We start from the raw sequence: 7,177 nt of genomic DNA on the forward strand, positions 1-7,177 counted from the left end.
AGAAGGGAATTCCATAATTGTGGCACCACTACAGAGAAGGCTCGCTCCCACACTGCCATCTGTCTAACTTAGGACAGAGGTGGCACTTGTAGAAGAGCCATCTCAGAAGATCTCAGAAGGGGGCTGGAATGTATGGAAGGAGGCAGTCTCTCCGATCGCCTGGACCCAAACTGTGAAGAGCCTTAAAGGTTAATCCCAGCACCCTGAATTGGGACCGGAAGTGAATTGACAGCCAGTTTAGCTGCTGAAGCAGTGGTCAGAAGAACATAAGAAAAGCCCTGCTAGATCAGGCCAAAGGCCCATCTAGTCCAGCTTCCTGTATCTCACAGTGGCCCACAAATGCCCCAGGGAGCACACAAGACAACAGACACAACCTGCATCCTGGTGCTCTCCCCTGCTTCGGGCAATCAGAGGCAGCCTACCTCTAAAACCAAGAGCTTGCACATACCTACTATGACTTATAACCCGTAATGAACAGTCATATCATCTAGCCACCTCCGGGCCACTGCATTACACATCTTTATCCTTCAGTTTCTCTTTGTACATCCCTCCTGGGCAAGCTGCTGTTCTTTGTTCAGGGACTATAAGTTTGTGATCACTGTTTTAGTAGCCTGGCAAGGGATTCTCCAATTCTGGTACCAGGCACAAGATTCTAATTCAGTGTTTCTCAAACTGTGGGTCAGCACCCAACAGGTGGGTCGTGTCATGAGCCAATTTCAGGTGGGCCCCCATTCATTTCAAAGTGTGTTTTATTTTAATAGACTTGTTGCTATTATAGTATGTGGCTGCATTTGGGGAAACGTGACAGATCTGTACTTTTAACAGGCTACTATGTCTAAGCTTTTAACAATGACAGTCAATGGGGCTTACTCATTGTGAATTGGATTGTGTGAATTGTGTGAATTGGTAAGTGTGAATTGGATTGGGATGTTCGGGCAATCTTTTTTAAACAGATCAGCAGCTGCTTAGAAGGGTTAGGGGGTTCTTCTTTATTTTAAATAAATTTTAAACCTATACTTATTGTAAAATTTTTAACGTACTTAAAAATAGTTGGTTATCATATGGGGATGTTAAAAATCTTCCTGCTTGATGATGTCACTTCTGGCCATGACGTCACTTGCAGGTTAATGACATCATTTCTGGTGGGTCCTGAGAAACTGTAATTCTAAAAAGCCAGTCCTGATGTTAAAATGTTTGAGAACCACTATTCTAATTACTTCTATAGGTACAACAGATTCTTCACAAGAGTTCTTAATCAAGAAAGTCACTGATCAGTCCTGATCCCATTCAGAACATTAAGAAGCACCCTGCTGGATCAGGCCAAAGGCCCATCTAGTCCAGCTTCCTGTACCTCACAGTGGCCCACCAGGTGCCTCACAGCCCAATCCTATGCATGTCTGCGATGAAGTAAGCCCCATTTGAGCCAATGGGGCTCACTCCCAGGAAAGTGTGGATAGGATTGAGCTGTCAGTGAGCACACAAGACAACAAGACAGCTGCATGCTGGTAGCCTAGTTCTGTAACCAGGTTGCTCAGATGTAACCTGTGATGGATTTTCCCTCCAGAAATTTGTCCAGTCCCTGTTCTCAAGACATCTAGGCCAGATGCCATCACCACGTCCTGTGGCAAGGGGTTCCACAAGCTAATCACATGCTGGGTAAAGAAACAGTTTGTATTTCTCTTAGTCTCTTCTCTCTTAATATTTTTTTTTTCTTAAGAAATCCTGTTTTCTTTCCCAAGCAGCCCGAAATGATTCTTTGCTCCTGCAAATGTGCCCCCCCCACAGGTCCACAAAACATGTACCCATCAACACTGCTTCCTCCTCCTCCTCATTTAGGTGGCTGGTCAGGAAAGCAGCGGGGTGGGCCAAGAGATACGAGGCCCGAGGCTGGCACTGCCAGGCAGATCCCACCTGCAGCCCCCCCTCCAGCTCAGCACCGCTCACAGCCGCCCGCCCCCCCCCGCCCCGGCCGGTGCGCGCATCTCACCTTCGCTCAGCGACACTCCGGACAAAGGCTCCGTACTCAGGAGCCCAGCTGGAGAGAAGGGGCTCGCTGCGCCTGCGCGGAACCAGGCTGCAGAGGCTCTGGGTGCCTGAGCAGGGGGGGGTGGGCTGGTGCTGCAGCTGGAGGCAGGAGGTGCCCCCTCTGCCCCTGGCAGCCCTGCGCTTCGCAAGCAGCGCCCCCTCCCCCTTCCAGGGTGCAGAGAATGCTTTCTGCACAAGCACTCCAGCTGCAGGATTCTGCAAGGCAAGGCAGGAAGGGGGGCTCCCTCCAGCAGCCCCCCCCCCCCGCCTTCTGACCTTCTCCTCTGGGCTACAGCCTTTCCTGGGCCAGGAGGAGAAGCAGCAGAGAAGGAAGATCTCGGGCAGCAGCCGCCGGAAAAGAGGAAGGGCCAGAGGAGAGGGGAGGCTGGAAAGAGGAGGGCTTCGCTGCACAAGGGAGGTGGGATCTGGAACCTTCTAGTGGAAAGCGACAGTGCCTCTGAGTGCGTGCAGAGTGCAGAAGCAGGATGTTGGACAAGAAAGATCTCGGGTAGCAGCAGCAGGAAGGGAGGTCAGAGGAAAGGGGGAGGCTGGAAAGAGGAGCGCATCGCTGCATGAGATACGTGCCATATGGATGTATTTAAAATTTTAAAAAATTTTACAAGCAGAAAAACGACTGGGTAGAGAATACAAGATCCTGAAACATGGTTACATACATTGAGAGAGTATTGTCAGTCACAAGCACAAAGTATTTGAGTCCGGTATGTAAGTCCATTCCAGGAGGTTACAGGGGGGTAGGTTGGAAGTCTATAGGTCACTAGGTCCAAGGCTAGAGAGCAAGAGGTGCTCACTCTTGCCTTGCACGTGGCCAGCTGTGCCAGATCGATGTGTGCCAGCTGTGTACAAATCGATGATAAGGCCACACCTGGAGTATTGTGTCCAGTTCTGGTCACCACATCTCAAAAAGGACATAGTGGAAATGGAAAAGGTGCAAAAGAGAGCGACTAAGATGATTACTGTGATGTCTGTGTGTGTGAAAGAGTGATGTGTGAGTGAAACGGAGGATCCGGGGTGGGAGGGGGGAAGGCAGCTCATCTGAGAGAAGGAAAGCTCTGATCCCAAACCTCCACTGCCTTGTGGCTATGTCCAGTTGTGGAAAAGGCTTCAGGAGTCAACCTCGAGGCAAAATCAGGAGCCGGAATCCCTGAGGCAGTTCATGGCTGAACATAGTCACGTTCTGGCAACTCCTGCGATGCCGCTGGAACCAACCGTATTGGCTTCTGCCTTTCCATTGGACCATTCCAGCGACGTGGAGAGGGGGGATTTGCTGCATGGGTAACAGCCTATCCTCCATGCCTTCTTTACCCAGGCTTCGCGCACTGGAGAGGACACTCCAACTTCGCCATACGGCGTCGGCACAACACGGGAAGCAGCAGTTTACCGGTTATAAGTCTTCACTCGATTGGCGTAGAGCATGACGCCAGGGGCTGCTTCCGACGGTGGGAGAGATCATTGCATCTCATTGGGCAGCTACCGCCCGCCTTAAGCTGGGCAGTCCCCAGCCAGTAAGGTGTTGCCTCGCCACGGTCCGTTAACCTCACGGGGTGCGTGGGGTTTAGGGTGAAAACCGACAAGCGGATCGACAACTCTGCACCATGCAACAGAAAACAGAAAACTCCTGCCCTAAAGCTGGGCACCTGGAACGTTAGGAACAAATGCATCGGTAAAGCAGCTACCACGTTTTCCAGACTCACAAAGAGAGTCTGGTCCAACAAGAAGCTGACAGAACATACCAAGATCCAGGTCTAAAGAGCTTGCATCCTGAGTACACTTCTGTACTGCAGCGAGTCATGGACTCTTCGCTCACAACAGGAGAGGAAACTGAACACCTTCCACATGCACTGCCTCCGACGCATTCTCGGCATCACCTGGCAGGACAAAGTTCCAAACAACACAGTCCTGGAACGTGCTGGAATCCCTAGCATGTATGCACTGCTGAAACAGAGACGCCTGCATTGGCTCAGTCATGTCGTGAGAATGGATGATGGCCGGATCCCAAAGGATCTCCTCTATGGAGAACTCGTGCAAGGAAAGTGCCCTACAGGTAGACCACAGCTGCGATACAAGGACATCTGCAAGAGGGATCTGAAGGCCTTAGGAGTGGACCTCTACAGGTGGGAAGCCCTGGCCTCTGAGCGGCCCGCTTGGAGGCAGGCTGTGCAGCATGGCCTTTCCCAGTTTGAAGACACACTTGGCCAGCAGTCTGAGGCAAAGAGGCAAAGAAGGAAGGCCCATAGCCAGGGAGACAGACCAGGGACAGACTGCACTTGCTCCCAGTGTGGAAGGGATTGTCACTCCCGGATTGGCCTTTTCAGCCACACTAGACGCTGTGCCAGAACCACCTTTCAGAGCGCGATACCATGGTCTTCCGAGACTGAAGGTTGCCAATACAATATACAAAGATGATTACTGGGCTGGGCACCTTCCTTATGAGGAAAGGCTACGGCGTTTGGGCCTCTTCAGCCTAGAAAAGAGACGCCTGAGGGGGGACATGATTGAGACATACAAAATTATGTATGGGAAGGATAAAGTGGATAGAGAGATGTTCTTTATACTCTCACAACACCAGAACCAGGGGACATCCACTAAAACCATTTCTTTACTCAGCGTATGGTCAGTCTGTGGAACTCCTTGCTGCAGGATGCGGTGATGGCACATTTGTACTTTTAACAGGCTACTATGTATATGCTTTTAACAATGATAGTCACTCCTGGGTAAGTGTGGGTAGGATTGCAGCCTAGGACTGTTAAATATTTTCCTGCTTGATGATGTCACTTCTGATCATGACATCACTTCCAGTGGGTCCTGACAGATTCTCATTCTAAAAAGTGGGTCCCGGCGCTAAAAGCTTGAGAACCACTGCTGTACCTGATATACATAAGAAACATAAGTCAGGTACAGAAAAGAGGAGTGTTAAGCAAATTAGGGGTGGGTCAGCTTTGTTAGGCAACCACTATGAGGTAGAATTTTCTGATCTGTCATATCACCTGAGTTATTTCTGTGAGCTGTTTTGAGACCCAGTTTTTGAATGTAAAGTGAAATATAAATGCATAAATATCTGCTTGTTGCCTGTGTATGGCTGATTGCTAGATGATGGACATCTCCTGGGTGGGGAAGCAAGAGGTTCAGGGCTTGATATAAACCTCAGTGTCAACCGTTTTTCTAAAAATATGTTGAGGTGAGGAGGGGAAATTATAAAAAACACCAAAGTTCTTAGGACAGTGAGATGAGCACAGTGTGAAAAGTAATAATGAGCTTTGGAAATGGCTGCAGTTGTAGCTCAGGGAAGCAGAAAACCCAGAACAAGACATTTGGGCCATGTCAGCTACCAAACATTGGTTGGCAACCTTCAGTCTCGAAAGACGATGGTAGAAGCCTACAGCACCCGGTATTCCCAGGCAGTCTCCCATCCAAGTACTAACCAGGCCTGACCCTGCTTAGCTTCAGAGATCAGACGAGATCAGGCATGCGCAGGGTAACAGTTATGATGCTAGCTACCTAGAATCAGTCAGAATCTAGCCTAGATTCAGAATCTACCTAGATTCAAACAGAATCAATAGATTAACTGGAAACTGATATTAAGGCTGCAATCCTATGCACACAACTGGACTTACTTCTGAGTAGACAAGCATAGGATTGTGCTCCAACCCAACTGGTATTAGGGGAAAGTGATACCAATGAAGGATCCAGCACTTGTGAACTGTTTGGTGCAGGGGGAAAAATTTTCAGCTGATCCCAACAACTGTGGAGAAACGGTTTGATTCTGGTTTGCTCTGCTGGAAGATTGGGGCTGAACCTGCTGCCTCATAAGCAAGTATTGGGGCAAGGGGAGGCTGGTGAAGAGAAATATGTAGGAAGTGCAGGGAGAAATAGACATGCCCATACTTAGGCTTAGCTTGTGTATCCTACTGGTCCTTGCCAGGCCAGTAGAGGGAGGCTTGTTTCATTTCTCCTAAATCCAGAGTAGCAGTAACATGTGAAGCATCCAGGGTAGTCATGCTGCCATTCCAGAAGAAGCTGGCAGGAGCCTCAAGAAGAGTTCTCTTTTCAAGCAAGCCTGGAAGAAGAGAGGACTGAATCTTAGTGTTGCAGATAGTCCTAGAAGCATCCAGTGAGCCAACACTGGCCCTTGAAAATCTAGAGGAGGGGGTGTCAAGCTCATACCAGGCTAGAACCATGCCCACAAGAGGCTTCTCCACTTCTGACTCTGATGCCGCTCTCCAAACGGTAAGAGGTTCCAAGGTTTTTGTGCATTTCATTTCTGTGTGTGTATGTATATTAAGCGTGAAGGAGCAAACGAGCACCGCAACAATGTTATTCTGTACAAAGTTTCCTCCTAAAGCAGGCAGCACCCACTTGCCTCCGTCCTGTTAACTTGTGCTAGGGTGGCTATTTCTACTTCCCTCTTGGTGCAACTGGGTAATTCAGTCACTGACTTCAGAGATGTAGCAACATTATTAATTTTCATAGGAAGCTACACACTGCATATCTAGAAGAGTCTGCTCTGGCCCTCACCTTCTTCCAGTCCGTCTCCACTGATTTTGCCTCATCTCTGCATTAAGGGTGCCTGGCTCATTTAATCGCGGCCACTGAAGAGATATGGCAGAATTAACCACCTTCAGAAGAAGCTGCTTGTTGTCTCTAGTTCAGTGGTTCTCACACATTTAGCACTTGATGTTGGCAACCTTCAGTCTCGAAAGACTCTGGTATCGCGCGTGGTTCTGGAACAGCGTCTAGTGTGGCTGAAAAGGCCAATTCAGGAGTGACAATCCCTTCCACACTGGGAGCAAGTGCAGTCTGTCCCTGGTCTGTCTCCCTGGCTATGGGCCTTCCTTCTTTGCCTCTTAGCCTCAGACTGTTGGCCAAGTGTCTCTTCAAACTGGGAGAGGCCATGCTGCACAGCCTGCCTCCAAGCGGGCCGCTCAGAGGCCAGGGTTTCCCACTTGTTGAGGTCCATCCCTAAGGCCTTCAGATCCTTCTTGCAGATGTCCTTCTGTGGTCTACCTGTAGCTGTGGTCTACCTGTAGGGCGCTTTCCTTGCATGAGTTCTCCATAGAGGAGATCCTTTGGGATCCGGCCATCATCCATTCTCACGACATGACCGAGCCAACGCAGGCGTCTCTGTTTCAGCAGT

At 49.6% G+C, this 7,177-nt stretch overlaps 1 pseudogene; it reads right to left on the reverse strand.

Moving 5' to 3' along the window:
* Positions 1-5,416: 5,416 nt before the first annotated feature.
* On the reverse strand, positions 5,417-5,538 carry LOC136642841 (5S ribosomal RNA; annotated as a pseudogene).
* Positions 5,539-7,177: the final 1,639 nt, after the last annotated feature.

Source organism: Tiliqua scincoides, chromosome 2 (assembly GCF_035046505.1).
Source record: "Tiliqua scincoides isolate rTilSci1 chromosome 2, rTilSci1.hap2, whole genome shotgun sequence".
Lineage (NCBI taxonomy): Eukaryota > Metazoa > Chordata > Lepidosauria > Squamata > Scincidae > Tiliqua > Tiliqua scincoides.